Source organism: Dermacentor andersoni, chromosome 6 (genome assembly GCF_023375885.2).
Source record: "Dermacentor andersoni chromosome 6, qqDerAnde1_hic_scaffold, whole genome shotgun sequence".
NCBI lineage: Eukaryota > Metazoa > Arthropoda > Arachnida > Ixodida > Ixodidae > Dermacentor > Dermacentor andersoni.
In genome coordinates, this window is record NC_092819.1 from 125,427,402 (window position 1) to 125,453,325 (window position 25,924).

A 25,924-nucleotide genomic window follows, 5' to 3' on the forward strand; every position below is an offset into this window, starting at 1 on the left:
TTCGTTCTGTGCCACTTTACATACGTGGCAGCCATGCACCGATGGAAACTGGCAGAGCGGGATAAATTGAATGGACAGCTTAGGAAGATTACTAAGCGGTCCTCGGGTTACCCGTATAAACTTGCACAGAGCGCTTATTGCAGCTTGGCATTCATAACACTCTTGAAGAGATTGCAGAGGCCCAGGAGCGCGCACAGCTAACTCGCCTCACAGCGAAGAAGGCAGGGAGATCCATCTTGCAGGAACTCGGATATCACCCCGATAGAGTAGCGGAGGAGTTCTCTGACGTTCCTCCGTCGATCTTTTAGAAAATTACGGTCGCGCCAACACCTAGAAACATGGACCCCGATCATAATCGCGGTAGACAGAGGGCAAGGGCGGCCAATCTCCTTAGGTAAATACACAGTGACCAGCGACAGGTCAGCTTTATGGATGCCGTTTCTTGTAAGGGACTTCGGGCGTTCACCATCGTCACTGTCGATGGTCGGCTAGGAATCACCAATGCTGTCTCGGTTTGGACGAGGGACTCCGAAATAGCTGAACAAATGGCTATTGCACTATCCCTGCTGGATAGCTCACGGGATGTCATCTATAGGGATTCAAGATCTGCAGTCAGAGCATTTGAAAAAGGAACGGTTTCCAAAAAGGCCCTCAGACTTCTTGGGGGCAAGGCAATCACGCACCACTTCATTCATTGGTTTCCCGCACATCAGGTCAGAAAAAGGGTGCTCCTCTCAACCTGAACGAGTCGGCTCACGTGGCAGCGCGTGAATTTGCCCACCGCGCTACCCTAACCAATCGGTAGCGGACTCTCCAGAGAACAGGGACACGCCCTCCACCTACAACGAGATTAGTTAAACAGTACTATCTCAGCCGTAGAACCTACTATGTTATCCATCCGCGCCTCAAAGAGCTCAAGCATTAACGCTGCGTCTATTACAAATGAATACCTATCCCAATCGGTCGCTTTTACATAAAATCTATCCGGATACTTACACCAATGCTACCTGCCACGATTTTGGGGAAATAGCCACGTTAGACCACATGCTCTGGCGGTGCGCCCGGTCACGCTTTATCATCGCTAACAGCTCGGCCAGATGGGAGGCGGTTCTCCGCAGCCCTCTTCTGGCTGACTAACTCTGGGCTGTTCAGCAGGCCTACGATGCGGCTGAGAGGCTCGGCCTTCCAGTTCCCACGGGGAGCGGCTCACTTCGTGAAGACTCACGATCTGCAGGTCTTATTAAAGTTTTACCATATCAAACCATACCATGCCGGCCCTACCTACTCCATGACAAACACAAATGTTGTTATGGGATGTAAAAACCTGAACCATTTTGTCCATTTGCTCTTCGCTTTCAATTTTAGTTGCTTGAACATCAAGAATGTCAATGGCTTTTCCAGCATCAAGCGCCTTAATTGTGCTTGTCGCCGTATAGCCGTTAACCCGCGTTCGTTAAGGGTGCCAATACCTATTGCTATAGCTATATATTATATACTATACCTACCTAAGGGTGCAATACCTATTGCGTCAAAGTATCAAGCATTGACACCACAGCTTCATCACAGTCATTCATCTTGTACATGTCACGTACCTTCACAACCATTTCCGCAAAATATTCATACACATATCGGCCTTTAACATCACGATGTCTATATGCCAACAGACTACGCCAGACTGTGTGCAGTCCAAGTAAAAAGATAACATCTATATGTTCAAAATCGCGTTCAGAGGGTAAAAAACGAATGCCTTGTGGATTGAAGGGTAGGTCTATCTTTGACGTTCTCTGTAACATATCCCAGAAGAATATGGCATTATTACAATCAATGATAACATGTTCAATCGTTTCAGCCACGGCGCCGTCGAAGAGTGGTCTTTTGCGCGTCCCTTGAACCATAAGAATGGCAAAGGAAGCGAATTGAGGCACCGGTGAGATTCGAACTCACGATCTCCTGTTTACTAGACAGGCGCTTTAACCAACTAAGCCACGCCGCCTTTATTTATTGCCGGTTTTGCAACAACAATACACATACAACACATGACAAGTCAAGACTGGGTTACAATACAATTTGTCAATACATTGAGCGAAAAGCTATTCTGCTTCAGGCTCCCTAGGTAAACGGATCGTAGGATCATGGGCTCCAATGGAGCGGCATATGCCGCTGTTAGCCGCGGCAGCAGGCTTTCGACGGAGGATGATAAGGATTACCAGATCATTTTGCTTCGGCTACCTACAGGAGGCATCGTTTTAAACACAGTTTTTTTGCACGGTGACGCTCGTGTTCGCCCATTCCGTGTAGAAGATTTCCGGGACGCGCTTCAAGCTGTTGGTATGCTCTCTGGCGTCGTCGCCCTTGGAGCGTACCAGATCAATCATGTATGGGCTGTAACGATGAAGACACCCGAGGTTGCTCAAAAGCTGGCGGCACTAAAGAAGCTGCAGGTGAAGGGGCGTCGCTGCCTCCTGGTCATCGACCCCAAGGAACAACAGGTGAAGCTTCGTATCCACTGGCTTCTGCATGGGGTGGATGACGAAGACGTAAAGACCGCGCTGGCCTCTTTTGGCAAAGTAACCGAAGTGACCCGCGAGAGCTGGCGAGTGGATGGCGTTTCCGACAAGGGCTCGACGACCCGAGCAGTGCTGCTGCAGCTTAAGGCTGGAAGGAAAGTTGACGACCTGCCCCACCAGATTCGCGTCGCCGGCGAGCTTGCGCTGGTGGTAGCCCCAGGCCGTTCCATGCAGTGCCTGCGCTGCCGGGGCTCTGGCCACGTTCGTCGAGAATGCAAGGTTCCCCGTTGCTCGCGGTGCAGGCTTTTAGGACACAACGATGCGGACTGTGCGCGTTCATACGCAGTAGCCCCAGGTTCGGCGGAGAGCGAGCTGTCGACTTTACACCACGTGATGAACGTGACCGAGGCGGAGGAAGCGGCCACGGGGGAGCTGGAAACGGCAAAGTGACGGCAGAAACCAGCGGGACGACCAAGCAGACCGAAGGAGGACGGAATAATATCCCTCCCCCCAAGGAACCAGGAGCTACAGTGGAGAGCGCGAGGACGGCCCCGCAAGAAAATGAGAGCCACCAGCCTGCTACGGATGCTACTCTGGTAGAAGGAGACGACAACGCGACCCCTGCTAGCGCCCGCGTCGAAGGCGTCTCGGTACCGGTCAAAAGTCGACGGAAAAGCCGGCGGTGACTAGAAAGTCGACGGAAAAGCCGGCGGTGACTAGGAGCCACCGCCCGCCAAGACGCTTTCCGGTAGGCGCTCCACCCTCAAGCCTAAGCCGAACCTGGAGACAGACGTAGGCCCACCATGAAGCCGACCAAAGGCGAACTCGTTCGACGGCCACCGGATGGCCACGGAGGCGCCTAGCGGTCAGCTAGACGTTAAGGTGAGCACCATGCTCCGGGCCTTCCCCCTTCCGGGTTACATAAGTAATGGCTACCAACCCGTCGCTTAGCCTCGGCACGCTAAAGGTTCAAGGTCTGGCCGCCAAAAGGAAACACAGTCAGGTGTACAGACCACTAGTGGACCACGACCTCGACGTTTTGGCCGTGCAAGAAACTAAGGTAGACGGCGAGGAGGAGACCAGGTGCATGGCGCAAAGTTTCACGTATAGCTACTATTCGGTAGTGAGCCACGCCTTAGGGACTTCGGCAGGGTGTGTGCTGTTCGTGAGGAAGCTGCCTGGTCTTGTCATAGAGGTTTACTTCTCGTGCACTTCCGGTCGACTTGTCGTTTGTGATTTCAGCTATTGCGATGTCCTGTGGCGCGTGTTGTGCATGTATGCGCCTAATGCGTTGCAAGAAAGGGCAAACTTCTTGTTGAACTTGAAGCAACACTTCTCTGTGCATAAAATGATAGCCTGTGTAGGGAATTTCAACTGCGTATTGAACGCTGAGGATAGGTCTACGCGACGCGTAGTTTATGACGAAAGCAGCAATATCTGGGCGCAGACGATACATGAATTCAAATTAGAAGATGTCGCTGATTGTTTTCGGGCTGACCGAGACGTGAAGTACACTCACTTTCAGGGCACAAGCCACGCACGATTAGAGCGTATCTATCGTTCATATAATTTAGCAGAAAAATGCCAGTGCTATACAGTTAGCGCCATATTATATTCTGACCACTGCCTAGTAAAATGCAGGGTGGGCAGCAAGAAAGAACGAAACAAATTCGTCTGGGAACTGTGGAAAATTATTACTGAGCTTCTACGGGATCAAACTTTTAACGAAAAAGGTGGTGACTGCTGTTACTTCTTTTGGAAAAGACACTTTTATGAAATTTGGCGAGGAATGCGAGTTGCTAAAGCAAACTATTAAAATGAAGGCAATTTAATGAAGTAGCGTACTACGACATCAAGAGAAGGCCAGAGAAAAAAATTTAAAAACTTCGCTGGAAAAATTTGTGCGAGCTGGAATGCACGCAACCGGGCCCTTATCAAGAAGATATGTGTGCTGTTAAGAAGAAGCTCGAGGTGTTCGATGAAGAGCGTTATCGACGTGCGCTCGTGCGCGCTAGGGCAGAAAAACTAACATGCTGGGAAACACCAACGAAAAGAGCACTGGGACTAGCAAAAAAGCACTCCATGCGTAAGCAGATTGAGGCCATCGAATATAACGGGGTGCAAGTAATTGATATAAAAAATATAGGGTGCGCTTTCATTCAACATTTCCAAAAGCTTTTCGCATTCAGGCCCGTTAACATACAAATATTCAAGCACTTATTTTTGCAGCGAATGCCGCAACTCTCGAGTGAAGTTAGAGATGTTAGAACGGCCAATAACAGGACATGAAGTGATGAAGGCTATCGAAGATCTGAATCCTTGTAAGTCACCAGGTCCTGACGGTCTTTGTGGCGCTTGGTACAAATTGTTTAGAGACCACCTAGCTCCTAGCCTAAGTGCAGTATTCAATGAAGCATACGAACTGAAAATATTTCTACCATCCATTGGCCAGTCCTATACAGTGCTAATTCCGAAAACAGAAGAGACCGAAAAACTCAAACAACTTTCTTCCTACAGACCCATAGCGCTTATTAATTGCGACTACTAAATATTTATGAAGGTGCTGGCACGGCGGGTGCAGTTAGTTATTAAGGAAGTAGTCGGCCCACACCAGACGTGTGGCATTCGCGGAAGAACGATTTTTACTATCATTCATAAGATAAAGTGTGTGCTGGTGTGTTGTGACGCCATATGCGATGCAGTATCGATCCTCCAGCTGGATTCAGAGGAAGCGTTTGATTGCGTTTCTCACAAGATATTGCTCATCATCCTTGAACATGTTAATTTCGGCCACATAATCACTGAGGGGGTGACCATGGCGTACCGGAGTTGCTATACCAGACTTATATTTATTCAGACGTTGGGGGCCCCCGTTAACGTGAAGCGCTCCGTTCGCCAGCGTTGTCCACTCAGCCCACTCCTGTTTTGTGTGTATGTAGAAACGCTATGTCAGGCCATCATTGAAAATGAATACGTCAAGGGATTTTGTCTTCAAACCGCCGAGGTGAAGCTATTGGCATACGCCGACGATGTAGCTGTATGCTGTAAAGATAAGCAAAGTGTATTGAATACTGTTAGTATCATCAGAAGGTTTGGCACCCTCACTAATTGCTTCGTGAACAGGCAGAAATGTTTGGGGTTTTGGCATGGAAGATGGGCGTCTGCACCAGACGACTTTTCGAACGTAAACTGGGACACGACGCTAGTTAAGAAATTTGGCGCACACCTTGATGCCTGCAAGGACAGCGGCGAATACTGGAAAGAGCAAACAAATGAAGTAAAAGAAAAAGCCACCGATGGAACTCCGGTCACTTGTCAATGTTCGCAAGAGCTACAGCGTGCAACATGTTTCTCGTGACAAGGATCTGGTACGTAGTGCAGGTCCTACAGTGCTCTCGTAGTAATGTGCAGAAACTGCACCGCGTGTTTGCTGTATTCGTGTGGGCATCCAGCTGAGAGCGATGCAGCCGAGATAATCTCTTCCGGCGTGTGAAGGATGGCGGTCTGGGGTTGGCGCACCTCTTCTTGCGTCAACTGGTGAACAGGTTTTTCTTCTTTCGAGATTCAAACGACCCATTTCTGCGCATGGTGATCCAAATGAAGCTGTCAAGAGCACTTCCCGAATTCGTTGTAGGTGCCGAAATAATGCCAGGACCAGTCCGTGAATTCTTTCGTGAAATAGTTGAGAGTGTTTCTTTTTTGCGTGTTCGCTTTTCAAATGCATATTTGTTTAGTGCAAAACGGGAAAAGCTATATTGTGGTTTGTGTGACAGTGTCTTGCTTGTACCCATGTACTGAGCCGTATACAGTATAGGCCCAGGCCTAGACGTACTGAAAAGGGTGAGGATGATGCCAGTTCAACCAGCCACGAAATCATTCTTTCTTAATTTACATACCGGCACTTTACCTGGTAAAATCTTCCTGGAACAACGTGAATTCTACATGCCATGGGGAACACAATGCCTTATTTGTAAAAAACCGGAAACTATAGATCATGTATTAATTCATTATTGGGAAGGGGTCTTTTTCTGGGTCGTGTTGCAAAGAACTCTAAAAAAAGGTGTTACCGATAGATCCCCACGGAATCAGGTTTCTACCAGTAAATGACGAGGAAGGTTTCCCGTACGACGTCACCATGCTTACGGTCTTCCACTGTTTATGGCGCGCAAGAATGTCGGGCGACCATTGGGATCTGGACAAACGACCGGCACGGGTGCACTTCTGTGAATGCATGTAGCGGTGCGTGGAAGTGCAGAAGTTGCGACAGCCTGTTTCTGAGTGGCTCTACATGGTGGAACCCCTGACAGCACTCAAGGAATTTTAATGTGACAATGTCATGCTACAGTAGCGGACGGCAATTGTACTGTTTATTGTTCGGTTTTTGTATTCATTCCCTTTTTGTTTGGTCTTGTTTATCATTTAAGGAATCTGTGTTATTGTGATATGTCGAAAACTGGCAATAAAGAAAAAAAAAATTCAGCGAAGAGCAATCAGTCGTTTTGTGACTGACGTTGTCACTTAAAATTCCCTTCATGTGACAAAGGGTTGTACCCTGGCTACCCAGGGAGAAAGACATTTTTTTGTTTTTTTTTCTCAACTTCTAATAGAAAAGGAGTGCTCTCTCGAAAGTACAGCCTTGCTGGTCTTCCATCCGGTTCACAGTAGAAGTAGGCCAATCGTGAGCGCCATACACTGTGCAGGCCTGTCAGCATGATCAGATCGAAAAGCACTCCTTCTTCGATGTCTATCGCAAGGTACCTAATGCCATGCGTGCCTAGTGGGAATTCTTTTTTGATTGTCCTCTGCAACACATCCCAGAAGAACACCGCTTCCCAACAGTGAAGGAAAACATGGTCGATCGTTCCCGGCTTCTTGCAAATAATGCTGTGAGGCCCCTATGGCATATAAAACCCACGCTCCTCTAGGAAGGTTCTTACAGGGAGAGTTTCGATATGCAGTTTGAAACCGAAAGCTTTTGTACTTGGTGCTGCTTGCATTCTTTTAACCCGTTTGGTTACGTTCTGACCGAGGCCTGCACTGTATATCACCCTGTACAACGGGATTGGCAACACTACATCGCATAAGTCGTTACAGAGTTTCCTCTTTTTAACAGAATATAAATAATCGTTAGCAAAGCGCACACTCAAAAATCGCAGACTCGCTACCCATTATCGACTGGGCAGGAGGACATTTCCACCCCCTCACCCTAAATTGAACAAACCTCAGGCTAGCACACTCAGACTTCTGCAAACCCGTTCGTATCCCTCTTCTCGGTCTCTTAACAGGATAGATCCTGCCCACTCACAGTCGTGCCCCAAATGTGGTCATGACTCATGCTCTTTTGAACACATGCTCTGGCTGTGCCCAGCCCTTAACGCCTCTCCACCCATCACGAAAGAACAATGGCAGGAATCGCTCAAGAGCAGCAATCTCCACATGCAACTCCAGGCTGTCCAGAGGGCCCACGACATTGCGGCGGAACTTCATCTCCCGGTCCCATCGTGGGTGGCGCCACCGACTTGACCTTCGGGAGCCTTCGGTTTTAGCTCCCCAAGATCTCAGTCCCTCAGGACTCAAATAAAGTTCTTGTTATGTCATGTCTTCGCTACTACTTCCCGATAATAACCTTGTACCGTCCCCGTCAGGACTTGCGTGTTAATAACATATTCAGGTAATCATCGCCCTAATCTGGCCTGGCGCGCCGTTTGCAGAAATGGGTCGCTGACCGCGCCAAAAAAAAGTCTAATAACTAATTCTTTGAGAAAACACGTGTGCCAGTACAAGTCCCCCACACTTTACACTCCTGAACAAATTTGTGCGACTGCAGCTTTCCCACGTAGATCCCCACACAAAGGTCGCAAAAACCATATGCAGTTTCTGCATATTTACCCTAGAACAGTGCATCACTTGTATCACATACCATAGTTTAGCCACAAAAAACATGTTACACACGGTTGCCCTCGCAAACATGGAGAGATAATTCGCCCTCCAAGCATTTGCCTTTTCGCGTGAGAGTTCTGCTTATTGCTTCCAGTAGTCATTATATTTGTAGGACTGAAGTGGCACACGAAGGTACTTTACAGGCGTTTTCTACCATACAACATTGGCAAAAATGTCCGGGGTCGACGGCCACACACCGTGCCAAAACCCCAGACCCTTTCCCCAGTTTACTCGGCTTCCTGTAACGTCGCTAAATGTTTAACAGTTCTAATGGTTTCTTCAATGCCTTCATAGTCAGTACAACATACCGCCACATCATCGGCATATGCGAGCAGTTCGACCTCTGAAGATTGTAACCTATAACCATGAATAGAATTATTTTCAATTATTGACAAACATAAGGCTTCAATATATATACAAAAGTGGACTGACGGGACAGCCCTGACGCACGGAACGCTGCTCTTTAATGGGGGCCCCCAATGCCTTGGTAATAATTAGTCTGGTAGAGCAGTTCCGATACGCCAGAACTACACCGTCCGTGCTGATGGATCCGACATTAATGTGTTCCAATATTGCCAACGAAATAGCATGCGCTATGCAATCAAATGCCTTTTCCAGATCCAACAGGAGTACGGCCCCACATGCTTCAAGGGAGTCACAACATTCAATAACTGAAGGCATCTTGTGAATATTCGTCGCTATAGTGCGACCCTTAATTCCTCACGTTTAGTGCAGGCCGACCATGTCTTTAACAACCGACTGAAGTCTAGCTGCTAAGACTTTCATTAGTATATTATAGTCTACGTTTGTGAGTGCCATTGGGCTGTATGATGTTACGCTTTTCAACTTATCTACAGCCTCTGTCTTCGGAATCAGCACCGTGTGTGATTTACCGAAAGATGGCGGTAGCACCTTGCCATCGTACGCTTTGTTAAAAAGTGCTACAAGTACTGCTAACAATTCCTTTTTAAATAGCTTGTACCACGCAGCGCAAAGCCCATCAAGACCCGGCGACTTGACAGGATTCAACTTATCAATAGCGCGTTCCACTTCGAAAACAGTTATCGGTGATTCTCATGCAACTTTTCTTTCTTCACTCAATTGAGGCATACTTTTCAAGGAGTTCGTCTTAAACCATTCTAGGTCCACCTGCCTGAATGCGAACAGATTTTCGTAGTGTTCAAAGAAAGCACGTGCGATAATATCATTATCTGTAACTTCGTTACAACCCACTTTGATCACGTCAATATGTTTAAGTCGAGCGTGCGATTTGTCCAGTCCGAGCGCCCTTTTTGTGTGCGCCTCCCCTATCGCAAAGGATTCGGCTCGAGAACCAACTATCGCTCCGCCATAGCGTTCCTCATCATGCAGTTGAAGTTTCTGTTTAATATTCCTTATGTCGCTTTTGTATGCTCCCGGTTCTTGGCACCCCAGTTGTGTCAGCTTTTCCAAGATTATTCTCAGTTCCTTTTCTTTCTTTTTTTTTCATGGATTACTGCGACGGAACGACGGATGGCTTTCACTTTAATGCACTGTTTAAACTCTTGCCATCGATCTGGTAATTTCGTCGTAATTAAGTTTGAATTCTTTTTCCGCAGCTCCCAAGAGAAGCTGCCGCCTTTTTTCTTCCTTCCTATGTCACATTTAACCAGACAATGATCAGTGAAGGAAATAGGATATACACTGTAACTATTACACATTGGTATTGCTTGCAGCGACAAGTAAATACGATCTAAGCACGCATGGCTATTTCTTTGAAAGTGCGCGAAACGCACATCTCGGGTCCCTATCATACATTCACCCATATCCGCTAATTCGCATTCAGTAATTATCACGTTCAAAGCATCCCTACTTTTATCGCTCCTTAATCCTCTATTAGAGCGATCTCGGGCACTGAAAACACAATCAAAATCACCTAATAACACCAACTGCTTTTCAGAAGATATATGCTCTTTTAACATGAAAAAGAAAAAAAAAAACACGAAGCCCGTTTCTCGAACGCATTTGGTGCATAAATGCATAGCACACGCCATTCAATTCCACGCAAAGCAAAATCACATAAAACTAATCTACCAGATGGACATGAAAAAAAGCCCTGCACCGTGATACCGGATAATTTTCTAACAAACAGCTCGCAGCCCGCCGACGCCCCTAAGGCGTCGATCACTACCGCGTAGTACCGTGGCGAAAGCCGCTGCCCCATGCTGCGGATCTCTTGGTCACCATCCAATTTTGTCTCTTGCACGGCTAACACATCAAGGTCATAGTCCACCAGCCGCCTACACACTTGGCTCTGCTTTCGCTTGGCGGCCAGAACTGAGTCACGGGGCCGTCGAAAGTGGTCTTTTGCGTGTTCAACGCAATTGCTGGTATTGTCCCTTGAACGATAAAAAATGGCAAAAGAAACGAATTGAGGCACCGTTGAGATTGGAACTCACAATCTCCTGTTTACTAGACAGGCGCTTTAACCAACTAAGCCACTTTTTTCTTCTTTATTTCCTCGTAACTGAAATGCCATGCGCAATACATTGTTAAAGAGAGAGTCAGCATAGCTTATGCCGACTCGCTGACATTAAAATCGCTTGAATTTAGCCAAGTCACCAAACAGCGGCAACTACTCGGGCGGTTCTTTCTGCACTTTGTACACTTCACGCATGTAGACGACACTTTCAATAAAGTGTTCTCGGACAGAACGGATATTGACATCAGCATTACATACCGACATTCTTGTGGACCATATACTATGGAGGCTCAGCAGCATAAGGTCATATGGAACATCGTTATGGCCTGTATCTAAGTATCTGATACCCCGTGGTGTTATTGGTATAATGCTTTCTTTAATGTTCGTTGTAAGATGTCCCAATGAAAAAAGGGATCCCAACAATCAATGAATACGTGATCAACAGTCTCTGGTTTTTTACACATTATACAATTGGTGGTCCACGACACAAATATACCCTTGTCGGCCAGCCAAGTCATTACGGGCAGGGTATTTGTGTGGAGTTTAAAGAAGAATGATTTTACCGATGGTTTCACGGGCATTCTTTTGACCCTTTTGAGGACATCATTGCCTGAACCTCCATAGTAGGCCATCCTATACATTGGAACTGGCATTAATGAATCTATCATATCATGATACAATTTCTTTCTTTTGACGGAACTTAAGTATTCTAAAAAGAAACGAACACTAAGCATACGGAATGATGACACGACATCCCGAAGGAAACCTTTAACTGGTCGGGATTCAACATTCGTACATGAAACAAGGAAGTCAGGTAAAAGATTACTTAATCGCACTTGTATCATGGTGCGCAAAAATGGGTCACTCTGGTTCCGCAAGAACATAAACCGCGATACAATCTGGCGTACAAATAGGTGTGACAGTCCAAGACCACCGCTGCGAACTGATCTGAACAGATTAGAAGGGCTGCAGCGTTCCCAAGTTCAGTTCCATATGAACACAGCGAACACTCGATGCAGCTTCTGTACATTCACTCTCGACATGAATAGCGCTTGTAGTATATACCATATTTTAGCAACCAGAAAAATGTTGCACACAGTGGAGCGCGCGAACATGGACAGATTGCGCCCTTGCCACGCCAGCGCTTTTTCCTTCGCCGTCTGTGTTTCCTGTTCTTAGAACTGAGTACTGCCTTTGTAATGCTCAAGCGGCACGCCAAGATATTTCACAGGCATGGTTACCCACTGTATGTTTGCGAAAGAGCGCGGTGTTGCTTTGCCACGCGCCATGCCAAAACCCGGTGCTCTTGTCCCAGTTTATGGCACTACCTGTTTTTTCACAATAGCTTTTCGCCACAGTGAACACTTCGCTGACACTGTCATAGTCATCACAAAACAATGCAAGATCGTCTGCGTAGGAAAGCACTTTCACCTCACTCTGCTGTAATTTGAATCCTCTTATTTTTTCGTTCTCCCTAATGGCTAGGCAAAAGGGCTCCATGTATAATGTGAAAAGCAATGACGAAATTGGGCACCCTTGTTTCAGAGATTAGCAAACATTGACGCTTCTCGTGAGACTCTTGTTGATAATCAACCGTGTGCTGCAGTCTGTGTAGACCATTTTCAAACCATCTATAATCACTGTTCCTATGTTGGTGTATTCTAAAATCTGGAAGAGAATATCATGAGACACACGGTCAAATGCCTTTTCCAGGTCCAGCTGCAACATTGCAACTTTACCCTCGAAAGCATCGACGCATTCTAGAACGCTCCTGGCGACGTGTACGTTGGTGGTTATTGTGCGCCCTTTAATCCCACACGTTTGGTGGGCTCCAACTAAAAGTTTAATTACGCCCTGTATCCTTTTTGTCAGTATTTTCATAAAAATTTTATAGTCAGTGTTTGCAAGGCTAATGGGACGGTACGATGCAACAGACAAGCGCTTTACTGGATTGTCAGATTTCGGTATCAGGACCATCTGAGCTGTTCGGAAAGACGCGGGTATTCGGTTGTTTTTGTAGGTCTGCACTAAGAATTTCCTTATAATTATTGCTATTTCTGCTTTAAAAGTTTTGTAGAAAGCTGCGCTTAAACCATCCGGCCCAGGTGCCTTTCCTGAGCCTAGTTCTTCTATAGCAGCTTCAACTTAACGCACAGTTATAGACGCTTCGAGGCCTTTTTTAACGTTATCTTCCAATCTTGGCATTAAGTGTAGGAAGTGGCTTATGAAACCACGCAGATCAGTTTTCCTCTTGCTTAACAGGTCTGCATAGTGTTCAACAAAGGCGTGTTCAATGATCCTGCGGTCAGTCGTCATTTCGTCATTGTAGCTTATCTCCTTTATATCACTGCGGCGAGCGTAAGCTTTCTCGTCACTAAGCGCGCGTTTATTCGGTGTTTCCCCTTGCCACAATCTTTCTGCACGGGTTCTTATCATGGCTCCGCGATACTTCTCTGTGTCGATGATTTCTAACTGGCTTTTAACTTTTCTGATTTCCTTCATGACTTGGCCAGGTTCTGTGCTTTCTACATTAAGTAGAAAGTCGAGTTTACTCCTCAGGGCTTTTTCTTTCCGTTTTTCTTCTTGTCTCAGTTTAGTTGCTCTTTCTATAGCACTCATCTTCAATTCATTTTTAAAATCTTCCCCACATGGTGACTACATATTTCTCTTCAGCTACAATCAATCGTCCGAGTATTTTTTTAATGTCATTTACAGAACAGTCATCGTTCAGTAGCTTATCGTTAAATTTCCACAATTCCCGCGAGAAATTTGTTTTTCGTTCTTTTGTTCCTATTGTGAAGGCAACCAAACTGTGGTCACTGAAAGAGACTTGCTTGTTCTCGTACGTTTTACACAATGGTACCAGTTCCATTGTCCTGTCTGTACCAGCGCCTTGTCCTGTCTGTATTTCTTCTTGTGTGCCGTCACTTTTGGCGCTTAATCTATTGAAAGCTATGCACCAACTAGCCCCACAACGTGTTTTACTGCAGTACCAGTTCCAGTGATACATAAGCCCTATCCAGCTTAGCATGGCTAAGTCCTTGAAAATGAGTAAATCGCGGAACACTGTGATCGTACAACACATAGCCGACGTCTTCCAGGTTGTATTCACTGACAAGATTGTTCAATAGCAGTGCGCTACGATCATTCATCGGCAATTTTTTCACGCTATCCTCCGGAATACAAACAATTGAAATCGCCAAGTAAAACCAAAAGCTTATCGGTCTTTAAATAATCCTCAACTCGTTCGAAAAAGGACTGTCTCTCGCTCTCTCTATTAGGGGCGTACATACAAATAACTCGCCAGAAGATTTCACTCAAGGTAAAATCGACAACTAGGCGTCCCGTTTCACACACTAACTGCTTCCACCCTTGCATTTAGGCTATTGTGCAAAAAAATAGCGCAGCCCCCCGATGTACCGGCCGCATGACAGACGCATACATTGTAACGCGGAACGAATGGTTGCACCATGCGATCCGTTTGCTCTTGACTCGCTATCTTGGTTTCCTGAACGGCGATTATGTCAAGATCGTTTTCCAGAAAGATACGACTCAACTGATATTGCCGCCGCCTCGTGCTTAGTCCTCGGACGTTTAGCGTGGCAATACGAATCGCGGTAATAATTGCGGCCTCCATTATGAGCAAGAACAATCGGGTCACATAGCGCTTACCTTGGGCGCTATTCTAGACATTCCGCCATTTTCTTCGATGCGTGACGTAGGCGCGACGCAAACAAAATGGCGCTGGTGGCCCGGTTTTGCTTACGTAACGTGACGCCAACTTGACGTTTTGCCTAAGAAACTGAAGTGAAGGCACTGAATGTAGCGTTATCGGTAAAGCAAAACAGTTTTCCTCCACAGTAAAAATAAAGCAGCTATCTCAAAGCGTATGATTATTCCGTCGAAAACGCTTCTCGCTTCCGTCGTCTGCTTCAATAGCTAGGATGCCTGTCCCTGGAAAATGGAATGAGTCATCGCATGTTGGCGCCAACGCGCTTGTTTTCTTTCTTGAGACAACATACGCGACCTACCAGTGGTGATGCGCGCACGTTCTAGGCCACGTTATCGCTATTTCGTGAAACGCAAGTGACTCAGCCCGACTCGGCTGGCTGCGAAACGGCCGAATATCACCGATAGCGTTGCGCGCGCCAGAGATATCCACTAGAGCGACGCAAGCGCCGGCGCTGCCATCTCTTGTTCATTTCGCTGGTTACTCGCACCACGGGAGGAAACTTCAAGGCGCCGCCTTGCGTACATTTCTTTTTATAAATTAGAAAGAGGCCGTTGTCATAACTTTTGATTGTGCGAAAAGGCATTAATCTTGATTACAATACAAATGCAGCAGTGAAAAGTGTACAACATTGCTGAAAGTTTGCTATATTCAACCAATATTATTTCGTATAAACGCGTTCTTTTAAAAAACGATGGCCCCAAACACAAATGCCAACTCCACCCGAGAGCGATGCAAATACTATGAGCACGCGTTATGAACACAAGATTTTCGTGGCACCAAACGACGGGAAAAATGTGGCGATACGCATTCCTCTCGGCTGCCATTGCATATGGCTGCCCATTAGCATAATTCGCGCGGCTCGTCGCAGCAAAAATTATGGCGGAAAATCTCAGCAATGGCAGCCCAGCGCAACGTCACGCATCGTCAAAATGACGTTTACGAAACAGCCCTTCCTGTGACGCTCCTCACGAGATATTCCTTCAGCCAATCAGCAAGCTGGCATGGCGCATATCTTGGATGGCCACCACATATTCGCGCAATTGCAGATGCATTGCACTGGCTTCTGCACGCTACCGCTCACATTCTTTTTGAAGCGCTAGCGTCACAATATATCTGCCAAGGACCAAAAAAATGTATTAGTCCATAAAATTTGCAGCTCCACGTCACGTTTCGTCATCTTGATGAAAACGCAAAATTGCGTTTTGCAATACTTCCGCTTCCCGGCACAAATTTCAAAACACGTGACCTCTCGACAGCCAATCAGAGAGTAAACATGGCGGATAATGGCGGCCGTGCAGCCGCCATGCGTGTCCAGAATAGCGCCCCTTGAGAGACCCATGCACTATGCATAAAGTGGTGTCCTCTATTCCGTAGTGCTTGGCTCCGCCAGTCAAACTGGCGGTATCACACGTAGTAGCCATAGCTAGGTTGCACTACCCAAAACGAAGCCGCTATGGGGGCGGCTCCGTCTCGGGTCTCCGCCCGACTCGGACGTTGGGCCTCGGCTTGAAAGGCGTACGTCGCAGCTGAGCCGCCTTTGTAGGTGGTTCGCTGCATGTCGTTGCTCCAGAGGTCCCGGTTGCGCCGATCGTTTCCTCGTGTGCCCGCTTCGCAGGCGTGTTAGTGGCTGCTTACATGTCGACGTCAGTCGTAGCAGACGCCTCGGCACACGTAGTGGCAGGCGGCGGCTTCGAGGAGGCGTTCCTCTGTTCTGTCGCGGAACTCTGGTTATCAGGCGCACCGTTTTCAGTCTTTTTCCGAATGTCAGCCTCGTCGTTTGTTTTCTTGTCTGGACACAAGTTTTTAGGGTGAAGAGACTGCTTCTGTGTGACCGCGTTGCCAACATTGTCGCTCTTAACCGGAGAAATATCTTCAACTTCAGCATCATCCATGAGGTGTTCAGATACTTCTCTTCTCGCTGGTGCTGCGACGACGGCGTATGTCTTGACGCACTGGGAACGTTCATGGCCAAAGCGTCTGCAGACCTCGCAGCGCGGAACTTGACAGTCCCAGTGAATATGACCGGTTGTACGGCACCGCAGGCAAAGAAGGGCGCGGCCCGGAATGACGGAAAGGACGAGCTCCCCTGCTATACGCAGCTGGTGCGAAATATCGTCGACTGTAGTACCCGCCTTAAGTTGCAGTGTCACCGACCGCGTCGTTGAGCCCTTGTCCAAAATTTCTTGAACACGCCACCATTCTTTCGCTGCATCCGTAACCGTTCCGTATGGGTCAAGCGCTTGTCTGATGTCTTCATCTGACACGTTTGGCAGCATCCAGTGTAACTTCATGCGCACGCCTTGGTTGGTGGGGTCAATGACAATACAGCGCCGTTCTTTAACAGTCAGGCTTCGGATAGCAAGCAGTTTCCTAGTGGCTTCAGTCGTCTTCATCATGACCGCCCACACGTGATTCATCTGATACGCCCCCAAAGCAACTACTTCGGGGAGCAGTTCCAGACGAACCAGAGCGTCACGGAAATCCTCAACCTTATACGGTCTTCCACGGACGTCCGCGTGTAAGAAAACAGTATTAAGGACGATTCGTCCGGTAGGCAAGTGCGGCAAAATCACTTGATAATCCTCGTCTTCAAAAACAGCATTCCTGTTACCGCGGCCGTTCGCGACCTCCAACGCCGCTCCGTCGGAGCACATGATAACACGTCCGTTCACTGCGGTGCCCGGAAGTGGAATGAACCAACTAAGCCACGGCGCCGTCGAAGGGTGGTCTTTTGCGCGTTACACGCAATCGCCGCTTTGTCCCTTGAACCATAAAAAAATGGCAAACGAAACGAATTGAGGCACCGGTGAAATTCGAACTCACGATCTCCTGTTTACTAGACAGGCGCTTTAACCAACTAAGCCACGGCGCCGTCGAAGAGTGGTCTTTTGCGCGTTCAACGAAATCGCCGGTATTGTCCCTTGAACGATAAAAAATGGCAGAAGAAACGAATTGAGGCACCGGTGAGATTCGAACTCACGATCTCCTGTTTACTAGACAGGCGCTTTAACCAACTATGCCACGGCGCCGTCGAAGGGTGGTCTTTTGCGCGTTACACGCAATCGCCGGTATTGTCCCTTGAACCATAAAAAAATGGCAAACGAAACGAATTGAGGCACCGGTGAGATTCGAACTCACGATCTCCTGTTTACTAGACAGGCGCTTTAACCAACTAAGCCACGGCGCTTCTTTTTTTCTTTATTACCGGTTTTGCAACGACAATAGACTTACAACCTATGAAAAGTCAAGACGGGGTTACAATACAATTTGTCAACACATTGAGCGAAAAGCCATCAGTCGTCTTCTGACGGACGTTGTCACTTAAGATTCCTTTAGTGTGACTAAGGGTTCTACCCTGGCTACCCAGGGAGAAAGACATTCTGTTGTTTTTTCCACTTCTACTAACCGAGCAATGCTCTCTCTTAAGTACAGCCTTGCTGGTCTTGCATCCGGTTCACGGTAGAAGCCAGTCAGGCTTGAGCGCCACATACTGTGCAGGCCTGTCAGCATGATTAGATCGAAAGGTACACCTTCTTCGTTCTCTATCGCAAGGTACCTAATTCCATGCGTGTCTAGTGGGAATTCTTTTTTAATGGTCCTCTGCAACACATCCCAGAAGAACACCGCTTCCCAACAGTGAAGGAAAACGTGGTCCATCGTTTCCGGCTTTTTGCAAATAATGCAGTGAGACCCCATGGCATATAAAACCCACGCTCCTCTAAGAAGGTTCTTACAGGGAGAGTTCCGGTATGCAGTTTCAAAAAGAAAGTTTTTGCACTTGGTGCTACTTGCATTCTTTTAACCCGTTTGAGTACGTTCTGACCCAGGCCTGCACTGTATATCACCCTGTGCAACGGGATTGGCAACACTATATCACATAAGTCTTTATACAGTTTCCTCTTTTTAACAGAATATAAATAATCATTAGAAAAACGCACACTCTAAAATCGCGCACTCGCTACTACTTCCCGAAAATAACCTTGTGCCGTCCCCGTCAGGACTTGCGTGCTAATAACATATTCAGGTAGCAGTCTCCCTAATCTGGCCTGGCACACCGTTTGCAGAAATGAGTCGCTGACCTCGCGAAAAAAGAAAAATCTATTAACTAATTGTTTGACAAAAAGGTGTGCCAGTCCAAGTCCCCCACACTTCACACTCCTGAACAAATTTGTGCGACTGCACCTTTCCCACGTCGATCCCCACACAAAGGTCGCAAAAACCCTATGAAGTTTCTGCACATTTACCCTAGAACAGTGCATCAGTTGTATCACATACCATAGTTTAGCCACAAAAAACATATTACACACGGTTGCCCTCGCAAACATGGAGAGATAATTCGCCCTCCAAGCATTCGCCTTTTCGCGTAAGAGTTCTGCTTGTTGCTGCCAGTAGTCATTATTATTTTTGTAGAACTCAAGTGGCACACCAAGGTACTTCACAGGCGTTTTCTGCCATACAACATTGGCCAAAATGCCCGGGGTGAACGGCCACACGCCGTGCCAAAATCCCAGACACTTTCCCCAGTTTGCTCGGCTTCCTGTAACGTCGCTGAAAAATTTAACACTTCGAATGGTTTCTTCAATGCCTTCGTAGTCAATACAACATACCGCCACATCATCGGCATATGCGAGCAGTTTTACCTCTGAAGACTGTAAACGAAAACCACGGATAGAATTATTTTCAATTATTGGCAAACATAAGGTTTCAATATATTGTCAATTCGGCTTCGATGAACTTCGGTTTCTGGGACACGTCATCAGCGCTGAAGGCGTTCGGCCAGATCCCGAAAAGACAGCAGCTGTTGCAAGGTTCCCGACACCCACAGAGAAAAAGTCATTGCGACGTTTCTTGGGTTTATGCGCATACTACAGAAGATTTGTGGAAAACTTTTCAAACACTGCTGAGCCCCTTACAATACTGACAATAAATATTCTTATTTTACTAACATCGTTACAATATATACAAAACAAGAGTGGACTGATGGGACAGCCTTGACGCACAGAACGCTGCACTTTAATGGGGGCCCCCAATTCTTTGTTAATAATCAGTCTGGTAGAGCAGTTCCGATACGCCAGAGCTACACCATCCGTGATGACGGATCCGACATTAATGGGTTCCAACACTGCAAACAAAATAGCATGCGCTACGCAATCAAATGCCTTCTCCAGATCCAACTGAAGTATGGCCACACACGCTTCAAGGGAGTCACAACATTCAAGAACTGAGCGCATCTTGTGACCATTCGTCGCTATAGTGCGACCCTTAATTCCACACGTTTGGTGTGGGCCGACTATGTCTTTAACAACCGACTGAAGTCTAGCTGCTAAGACTTTCATTAGTATCTTATAGTCTACATTTGTGAGTGCTATTGGTCTGTATGATGTTACAGTTTTCAACTTATCTACATCCTCTGTCTTCGGAATCAACACCGTGTGTGATTGACCGAAAGATGGCGGTAACGCCTTACTATCGTACGCTTCGTTAAAAATTGCTACAAGTACTGCTGACAATTCCTTTTTAAACCGCTTGTACCACAGTGCGCAAAGCCCATCAGGGCCCGGTGACTTGCCAGGATTCAAACTGTCAATTGCGCGTTCCACTTCAAAAACAGTTATCGGCGTTTCTAATGCAACTTTTCTTTCTTCAGTCAGTTGAGGCATTCTTTTCAAGAAGTTCGTCTTAAACCGTTCTAGGTCCACCTGCCTAAATGCGAACAGATTTTCGTAGTGTTCGAAAAACGCACGTGCGATACTATCATTATCTGTAACTTCGTTACCACCCACCTCGATCACGTCAATATGATCACGTCGAGCGTGCGATTTGTCCAGTCCGAGCGCCCTTTTTGTGTGCGCCTCCCCTATCGCAAAGGATTCGGCTCGAGCACGAACTATCCCTCCGCGATAGCGTTCCTCATCATGCAGTTCAAGTTTCTGTTTAATATTCCTTATGTCGCTTTTGTATGCTCCCGGTTCTTGGCACTCCAGTTCTGTCAGCTTTTCCAAGATTATTCGCAGTTCCTTCTCTTTCTTTTTTGTTTCATGCATTATTCCGACGGAACGATCGATGGCTTTCATTTTAATGCACTGTTTAAACTCTTCCCATCGATCTTTTAATTCACCCTCGCCGCTCATTTGAATTTTTTTGATGCAGTCCGATACATATTCTCCGAAACTTTCGTCAGTAGTTAAGTTTGAATTCACTTTCCACAGCTCCCAAGAGAAGCTGCCGCCTTTTTTTCTTCCTTCCAAAGTCACATTTAACCAGACAATGATCAGTGAAGGAAATAGGATATACACTGTAACTATTACACATTGGTATTGCTTGAAGCGACAAGTAAATACGATCTAAGCGCGCATGGCTGTTTCCTTGAAAGTGCGTGAAACGCACATCTCGCGTCCCTATCATACATTCCGCCGCATCCGCTAATTCGCATTCAGTAATTATCTCGTTCAAAACATCCCTACTTTTATCGCTCCTTAATCCTCTATTAGACCGATCTCGGGCATTGAGAACACAATTAAAATCACCTAACAGCACCATCTGCTTTTCAGAAGATATATACTCTTTTAACATGGGAAAAAACAAAGCCCGTTCCTCCAACGCATTTGGTGCATAAATACATACCACCCGCCATTCAATTCCATGCAAAGCAAAATCACAGAAAACTAATCTACCAGTTGGACATGAATAAAAACCTTGCACCGTTATACCGGGTAATTTTCTAACAAACAGCACGCAGCCCGTCGACGTCCCTAAGGCGTGGCTCACTACCGCGTAGTAGCGTGGCGTAAACCGCTGCACCATACTGCGGGTCTCTTCATCACCATCTACTTTTGTCTCTTGCACGGCTAACACGTCAAGGTCATAGTCCACCAGCAGCCTACACACTTGGCTCTGCTTTCGCTTGGTGGCCAGACCTCGAACGTTTAGCGTGGCCAATCTAAGCGACGGGTTGGGAGCCATGATTATAGGTCTAGTGAAAAGTTTTGGCCCGGAGCATGGTGTTTACCTTTAGCGCCTAGCACAGAGCTAGACGCCCCCGGAGCCGCCCGGTGGACCGGTACAACTGGAGAGCGGTGGCGGCTTCTCGGATTTCTTGTCTGCGTTAGCGGTGTTCGGTCGTGGCTTGTAGCTGCTGCGCCTGCCCGTTGGCGTCTTCGAAGGCGGCCCGTCTTCCCCACTTCCTTGGTTCGCTGCGCTGCTGTCTGCAGCCTTCTCAAGAGGCCGTTTGACCGAGGCTCCGACATTGCTGCTCATAGGGTCGTTCTGCGCCGACTGGTCCTCAGCTGTCTTCATTTGCTCGCTAGCTTCCGTTAGGCTGCTCTTGCTTTCTTCATTGGTCTCTTCTGCTGGCTTTTTTGCCACACCTTCCGTAGAGTTTTCCTTGTCCGGTGGTGTCCCCGCGCCCGCATCAGGTGCAAGCACACCGCCTACAGCACATGGGGTTGCCTGGTCTTCTGCCCCTTTCGCCGCGTCTTCGGCCTCGGCCGCGTCCATTACCAACTTTGCTGTGTCATTGCTTTCGGCTGGCCCAGTATAGAGGCGTATGCACGTACGCACTGGTCCTCTACGTGTCCAAACCGACGGCATTGCGAGCACCGGGGAACCTTGCAGTCTCGTCGTACATGACCAGTGCCTTGACAGCGCAAGCACTGCATTGGCCTGCCAGGAACGACGACTAGGGCCAGCTCACCGGCGACCCTAATCTGGTGCGGGAGATCTTCCACCTTCACGCCGCTGTTCAGCTTGAGCAAGACGGAGCGGGTAGTCGTCCCCTTGTCGTTGATACCCTGAACGCGCCATCGCTCTCGGGTGATTTGTACGGCTTTACCGAAAGCCGCCAATGCCGTTCTTACATCTTCATCGGCCACACCATGTATTAACCAATGAAGAGCAGCCGCACCTGCTGACCCTGAGAGTCGACCACGATGCAGCGCCGCCCCTTTACCTTCAGCTCCTTGACTTCCAGCATCCTTTTCGTAGCGTCCGCGGTGTTCATAGTCACAGCCCAGACGTGGTTAATCTGGTAGGCCCCAAGGGCAAGCACTTCCGGCAGCAATCCCGTTGGGCCAAGAGCGTCCCGGAAATCTTCTACTTTGTAGGGTCTAGCTCGCACGTCGCCGTGCAAAAACACGGTGTTTAGCACGACGCGCCCCTTTGGCAGTGGAGGCAAAATAATCTGATAGCCTGCGTCGTCATCGCTGTTCCACCTGTTTCCGCGGCCAACAAAGGCCGCTGTCGCCGCTCCACTGGAGCTCATGATTCGGCGTCCGTCACGCTCGGTGGCCGGAAGTAGAATGAACTAAGCCACGGCGCCGTCGAAGCGTGGTCTTTTGCGCGTTCAACGCAATCGCCGGTATTGTCCCTTGAACCATAAAAAATGGCACAAAAACGAATTGAGGCACCGGTGAGATTCGAACTCACGATCTCCTGTTTACTAGACAGGCGCTTTAACCAACTAAGCCACAACGCCGTCGAAGGGTGGTCTTTTGCGCGTTCAACGCAATCGCTGGTATTGTCCCTTGAACCATAAAAAATGGCACAAAAACAAATTGAGGCACCGGTGAGATTCGAACTCACGATCTCCTGTTTACTAGACAGGCGCTTTAACCAACTAAGCCACGGCGCCGTCGAAGAGTGGTCTTTTGCGCGTTCAACGCAATCGCCGGTATTGTCCCTTGAACCATAAAAAATGGCAGAAGAAACGAATTGAGGCACCGGTGAGATTCGAACTCACGATCTCCTGTTTACTAGACAGGCGCTTTAACCAACTAAGCCACGGCGCCGTCGAAGGGTGGCCTTTTGCGCGTTACACGCAATCGCCGGTATTGTCCCTTGAACCATAAAAAAATAGCAAAAGAGAGGAATTAAGGCACCGGTGAGATTCGAACTCACGATCTCCTGTTTACTAGACAGGCGCTTTAACCAACTAAGCCACGGCGCCGTCGAAGAGTAGTCTTTTGCGCGTTCAACGCAATCGCCGGTATTCTCCCTTGAACCATAAAAAAATGGCAAAAGAGATGAATTAAGGCACCGGTGAGATTCGAACTCACGATCTCCTGTTTACTAGACAGGCGCTTTAACCAACTAAGCCACGGCGCCGTCGAAGAGTGGTCTTTTGCGCGTTCAACGCAATCGCCGGTATTGTCCCTTGAACCATAAAAAATGGCAAAATAAACGAATTGAGGCACCGGTGAGATTAGAACTCACGATCTCCTGTTTACTAGACAGGCGCTTTAACCAACTAAGCCACGGCGCCGTCGAAGCGTGGTTGCGCGTTACACGCAATCGCCGGTATTGTCCCTTGAACCATAAAAAAATGGCAAAAGAGATGAATTAAGGCACCGGTGAGATTCGAACTCACGATCTCCTGTTTACTAGACAGGGTGCTTTTTTTCTTTATTTCCGGATTTCGTCAATTATAGGTCACTCAATAATTCGAAACCCTGAATTCAACATAACTGGACATATGTCGATACATACTAAAAACGGGACTTTCAGCTCGTCCCGTGTAGCTTGGTTAGTAAGGGTTAAGCTCCAATAACTTTTCGATTATGGGCAACCATTCAGGTGGCTCGCTAAGAGCCTTTAACAAATCTCTAACATATGAAATGTTTTCAGCAAAATATATCTTGGCTGGTTTGCGATCCACATGCTCGTGTCTGAAATCCATTCTTGTTTTCCAGACACTGTGCATTGTAACCAACATCATAACATCATATGGCACGTCCTCTTTTGGGAAAATGGTGTTTACTAGGCAGGCTCTTTAAGCAACTAGCCACAGCGCCAGCGGTTGCTGCGAAACTGCGCGTCTATGTCGCCTCTCGTAGATATCGACCCAGTTTATGCGGCTTATTGGCTTTCAGCTCACGACGGCGGCGGCTCCTTGCAGATCGCAATACCGGATCTCGCGGGGCCCCTTCAAGTTTTGAGTAGTGTCTTTATATAGAGGGCTGTAGCTTCAGTGGGCTATGCGAATGCTGATACAAAAGGCGGCGTCGGAGAGAGAACTATGTGGGAGGCTAGTTGATGGTTTTTGTTTGGAATAACGTAAAGTTTGCGGTAGCATTCTTGCTAACATTTTGGTTAATCTGCTTGATCGACGAGGTAAATGCAAGGGTTTGGGGGAGGCACAAATTCAACGAAATCGGGATTCTTTTCGCATTCCTTTAAAAGTAGATTGCCGTAACTCGGGTAACAAAGTGTTTTACTTTGGGTAGCAGCGTGACGACCTACATGCGAAGTAAAAAAAGTGTAAAGAAAGAGCACACAGTGCTCTTTCCTGGTAGTTTTTTTACTTTTCATATACGTCGTCGCGCTGCTTACCGAAGATATTACATTACCAACATGCCCCTTTAGCCACCCTTGCGAAACTGCTTTACCCCAGAGGTACTTGCTCATCTTTAGATAAAGGATGGTCTTCCTCATTATAGACCGCCGGCGGCGTGCTTAGACTAGTTAGTGGAAAATTCATATTACTTGCCCCAATTCCGTTCGTAAACATGGCACAAAACTCGAAGGAGCATTCCGGAAGGTGAAATGACCAGTCCTGTACTGAGTGTTTTTCTCAAACAACTAGTTGTTATAAATGTCTGCTGGTGCAGGTACAGCAATACATTTTTAATAAGCCGCGTCCTTGAGCCGAGGTGAAGGATCTGTAACAGCCCCTCTACTGTGCGGGTGCTAGCTGATGGCTGCTGCTGCCTTGCCCATTATGGAACCTTGACCAATGGTTACGTTCAAGCCAGTGTGTGTGTGTGACTGGGTACGTGGTGAAAATTCTCTGCAAATCTCGCGGAATGTGTACGTGAACCCTGACTTAGTGCCTGGCACGAGCCGAGGAAGAACTGAACAAGTCGGAAACAGACATAGAACTCGGCTGGGGATTAGTGATCAAGTTCCCAACAAAACCAGCCGACTTTGTAGAGAGAAGTGAAATGAACAAAAAACACCATGGTGCGCATTGAGACTGGACTGGTAAGTGACTTGGAAATAAAGAAGATGCTAACTGAAAACTAAGGTAATAGGCAGTTCTAGTTTAGCGTGTTTAGCGTAAGAGCGGGCTTAGCGGAGTAGCGGGATCGAAATGCGCATGCGTAGGACCTATACCGTTTAGCGTACGCATGCCATTTCTTAGATTTAACGTTACTGTCTTTGCATGGTTTGCGTAGTTTGCGCAAAACATGGCGGCGGTCCCGGCCACCCACTTCGGACCGCATTTGGCCTTGTTTTTGTAGAATTACCTTCGTTCGTAGCAAATGACTGTATATAGGCCTTTAATCT

General features: G+C 47.5%; 10 non-coding genes across 10 annotated transcripts; all 10 read right to left on the minus strand.

Moving 5' to 3' along the window:
- Nucleotides 1–1,919: 1,919 nt before the first annotated feature.
- On the minus strand, nt 1,920–1,993 carry TRNAT-AGU (transfer RNA threonine (anticodon AGU)). The gene has a single exon. It is a non-coding gene; the product is annotated as a tRNA-Thr (tRNA).
- A 15,446-nt stretch (nt 1,994–17,439) lies between these two features.
- Nucleotides 17,440–17,513, minus strand: TRNAT-AGU (transfer RNA threonine (anticodon AGU)). The gene has a single exon. It is a non-coding gene; the product is annotated as a tRNA-Thr (tRNA).
- An 83-nt stretch (nt 17,514–17,596) lies between these two features.
- Nucleotides 17,597–17,670, minus strand: TRNAT-AGU (transfer RNA threonine (anticodon AGU)). Its single transcript has one exon. It is a non-coding gene; the product is annotated as a tRNA-Thr (tRNA).
- Nucleotides 17,671–17,754: 84 nt separating this feature from the next.
- On the minus strand, nt 17,755–17,828 carry TRNAT-AGU (transfer RNA threonine (anticodon AGU)). The gene has a single exon. It is a non-coding gene; the product is annotated as a tRNA-Thr (tRNA).
- A 5,212-nt stretch (nt 17,829–23,040) lies between these two features.
- Nucleotides 23,041–23,114, minus strand: TRNAT-AGU (transfer RNA threonine (anticodon AGU)). The gene has a single exon. It is a non-coding gene; the product is annotated as a tRNA-Thr (tRNA).
- An 82-nt stretch (nt 23,115–23,196) lies between these two features.
- Nucleotides 23,197–23,270, minus strand: TRNAT-AGU (transfer RNA threonine (anticodon UGU)). Its single transcript has one exon. It is a non-coding gene; the product is annotated as a tRNA-Thr (tRNA).
- An 83-nt stretch (nt 23,271–23,353) lies between these two features.
- On the minus strand, nt 23,354–23,427 carry TRNAT-AGU (transfer RNA threonine (anticodon AGU)). Its single transcript has one exon. It is a non-coding gene; the product is annotated as a tRNA-Thr (tRNA).
- An 84-nt stretch (nt 23,428–23,511) lies between these two features.
- On the minus strand, nt 23,512–23,585 carry TRNAT-AGU (transfer RNA threonine (anticodon UGU)). Its single transcript has one exon. It is a non-coding gene; the product is annotated as a tRNA-Thr (tRNA).
- An 84-nt stretch (nt 23,586–23,669) lies between these two features.
- Nucleotides 23,670–23,743, minus strand: TRNAT-AGU (transfer RNA proline (anticodon AGG)). The gene has a single exon. It is a non-coding gene; the product is annotated as a tRNA-Thr (tRNA).
- Nucleotides 23,744–23,826: 83 nt separating this feature from the next.
- TRNAT-AGU (transfer RNA threonine (anticodon UGU)) lies at nt 23,827–23,900 on the minus strand. The gene has a single exon. It is a non-coding gene; the product is annotated as a tRNA-Thr (tRNA).
- Nucleotides 23,901–25,924: the final 2,024 nt, after the last annotated feature.